The sequence below is a fragment of the Oryctolagus cuniculus genome, chromosome 5 (assembly GCF_051225735.1).
Source record: "Oryctolagus cuniculus isolate XC-2025 breed Fujian yellow rabbit chromosome 5, ASM5122573v1, whole genome shotgun sequence".
NCBI lineage: Eukaryota > Metazoa > Chordata > Mammalia > Lagomorpha > Leporidae > Oryctolagus > Oryctolagus cuniculus.
The window spans coordinates 153,379,619-153,383,138 of NC_142871.1; the positions used below are offsets into that span (position 1 = coordinate 153,379,619).

At 46.7% G+C, this 3,520-nt stretch overlaps 1 pseudogene; it reads left to right on the forward strand.

Annotated features, from left to right (window-relative positions):
• The first annotated feature begins 441 nt into the window (after window positions 1-441).
• LOC149126799 (large ribosomal subunit protein eL33 pseudogene) lies at window positions 442-772 on the forward strand (annotated as a pseudogene).
• Window positions 773-3,520: the final 2,748 nt, after the last annotated feature.

Sequence of the window (3,520 nt, forward strand, 5' to 3'; positions counted from 1 at the left end):
GTTGAAGTATTGCACTATACCCATAGATGTAGATAAGTGTTGCATATTAATCAAAAATCTTAAATAGTAAAATAGTTTATAAAAAACTCATGTGCATGTACTGATTATTTTATTGTTATTTAAAACACATTTTGGGAAACAGGAAAAACTGCCCAGTATTTATCACCCTAATACACTAAGAATTTTCAACCAAATGGATTTCTCATGTTGGTTTTCTTACTCTACCTTTGAAAAATTTTGATTTGAAACCATGGTGTAGACAAAATTTGAGGCAAGTGTTTTAGATTCATTTTTCTTTTGTATTATAACATTTTGGGAGCTTCAGGGAATCTTGAAATACTCATTCAGTTATTCCCATTCAAAGTATCCTTATCACATCTTTTCTGCCCTCTCAGAGCTTGGAGGCCTGCAGGAAGGGAACAGGACTTCTAGAAGGCGGCTATGTCTGGAAGACTGTGGTGTGGGACCATCCTTGCTGGTCATCAGCGGGGTCTCTGGAACCAATGGAAGCACTCAGTACCTGTTAAAATGAAAGATGTTTATGCTTGAGATAAAACTGAATTCTGTTTGGGCAAGAGATATGCTCATGTGTACAAAGCAAAGAACAACGCAGTGACTCCTAGAGGCAAACAACAAAACCAGAGAAATCTGGGAAAAGGTAACTCATGCTTATGTCAACAGAAGCATGGTTCATGCCAAACTCCGAAGCAATCTTTCTGTGAAGGCCTCTGGACACAGAATCTGTGTGATGCTGTACCCCTCAAGGATTTAAACTATTAAAAAACAAATAAAAGTGGATTTGTTCTCTTATTAAGAAATGATATTGGTATTACACACCCATTTCATGTCAGGCTATTTGTTATGAACTGAACTAAAAGAAAAGATGGTTACCACCTTCTTGGAGGTTATATTCAGATAGAAATACATGTGCAGAACTATAATTAAAATAAGATGCGACAAGGACTCTGCTGGGTGAGTGATGCTACCTGGGGACATGTTGTGAGACTTCCCGGGAGATGGAGTGTTTGAGTGGGAGGTTTGCAGGTGGGAAATCGCGTACAGTGGAAATGTAAATGCAGGGCTCTGCTGGTCTGGGAATTAGAGATAGTATATGGTGACTATGCAGGAGACAGGGTTTGGTGCCTACAAACAATGAGAGTTTGCAGATGTTTCTAAACTTTGAGCATGAAGGTAGCAAGGAGGAAGCAGTGTGGGGAAAGAGGAGAGAGTGGGAAGCCAACAAGACATGGGAAGAAGAGAGAGCCGTGGGACCCGAGAGAGAACACAGCGATGCTGAAAGCCCAGAGTTAAGAGGGAGGGCGGATGGCAGATGCTGTGACATCCTTTCCATGGGGCAACAAGGCAATGACCCTGGAATCGCTGAGTTGGCAGACAGAGTCGGCGCCAAATCACACAACAGAAAACAAGGCAGATGGAGGCGGGGAAGAGCCCACAGCCAGTGCAGAGGGTTTTTAGTGGTGAAGCAGACGGCAGAGCCCACCCAGCTCTGCAGGATGTGTGGGGTGAGGAGAGGGCTACCTCCCAGGCACCAGGTCCAGGTCCAGGTCCAGCATGTCCACTTGGCTGTTGAGCCAGGTGCTGCCTTCTGAGCTCTCGCCCCATCCACAGGCTGCTGCTGTGTTTGGTTAGGGCTGTAGATAAGCAGGTCAGCCACGTCTAACTGACTCCAGCAGAGACGGGGACAGCCTGCAAGATAAGCGAGCTGATCTCACAGTCTCCTGTGCACACCTGGAGCCATGCAGGTCTGATGACAAGAACTCAATGTGAAACCCAATAATGACTAACTTTGAATAAATTTGTGGATAATGACGATGTCTGCACAGGAGCAAAGAGTTCCTCCCTTGTCTCTTAGTTGTAGATCATGTTCTAGGCCACCATTCTGAGCCTGTTGGACACATTGTAGTTCCTCCATATGTATGCACACATGAGGCTCATCCACATCCAACCTCTGTGTGCCAGCAGGTATGTATGCCGCTGTCTCCAAATGACTCGAGACAGTCACTCCTTCAGAGCCAGAGCAAGAATTAGAGCTCTTGGCGCCAGCCCCCTTGTGCTTATAAAGCTGTTAGGAATGCCGGCGCCCCGGCTCAATAGGCTAATCCTCCGCCTTGCGGCGCTGGCACACCGGGTTCTAGTCCCGGTCGGGGCGCCGGATTCTGTCCCGGTTGCTCCTCTTCCAGGCCAGCTCTCTGCTATGGCCTGGGAGTGCAGTGGAGGATGGCCCAAGTACTTGGGCCCTGCACCCGCATGGGAGGCCAGGAGAAGCACCTGGCTCCTGGCTTTGGATCAGCGCGATGCGCCAGCCGTGGCGGCCATTGGAGGGTGAACCAACGGCAAAAGGAAGACCTTTCTCTCTGTCTCTCTCTCTCACTGTCCACTCTGCCTGTCAAAAAAAAAAAAAAAAAAAAAAAAAAAAAAGCTATTAGGAAGGAAGCTGTCCACTGTCTCCCCAGGGCTCAGCCCCTCTACCTCGCTGTACCTTCCTCTTATGTCCCTGGCCCGGGGGATGTGCAATGTTGGACTGTTGGGGCTGATTCACCTGTAAGGCTAGGAAGCACTTCCTCCAACTGAAGAGTCAATGATCAGAAGCCGCAGGGCCTCCCAGGTTTCAGAAAAGCAGCTAGAAGTGAACATTTTCCAAGTAGTTTCCAAACGATCTGAGGAGCGCCTTTGCGCCCCCTGCAGGATGCCTGTGGACTCGGCTCCTTCTGTCTGTATACTGAAATTATTTAAATAAATAGATTAATAAACCAACAGCATCTGCTTACAGTTCAAGTCTTAAGAATTGTAGCGGCGCGGGTAGGCACTATGGCGCAGTGGGTTAAAGCTCTGACCAGCAGCGGCGGCATCCCACGGACCAGGGTTCGAGTCCCAGCTGCTCCACTTCCAGTCCAGTTCCCTGCTGATGTGCCTGGGAAGGCAGCAGAGGATGGCCCAAGCGATTGGGCACCTGCACCCACGTGGGAGACCCAAGTGAAGCTCCTGGCTCATGGCTTTGATATCATCTGGGGGCGGAGCCAGCAGATGGAAGATGTCTCTCTGTCTCTACTTTCCCTGTAACTCTTTCAAATAAATAAAATAAATCTGGAAAAAAAAAATAATTGTAGCGGCATTCTGAGCAAAAAGAGGAGTTCTAAAAAGAACTATCTCACCTTAGTTTGGCACGAAACATAGCTTAGGCAGAACTGGTCTTATTCCACAAAAGTGAAAAAGGAAAAGTTAAATTTATAGAAACTTATTTCTAAGATATATTACCAGTTCTTACCAGAATTTCAACTTTATTTTGGGGAATGACACTTTGTTGTTGGTGACACTGTTGATAGTGGATTGCGGTGGTCTGACCCTCTGGACGCTGAAAGGGTCCATTGACTCCCTGCCCGTCAGCTTCCTGGGCTCTGTTCAAGAAAGAGTGAACACTTTATGAAAATTTCACCAATGGAATTCTCTACCATAAGTACTAATTAAAAGGACAAGAGATTGCAGGTTCTAATCTATGTAT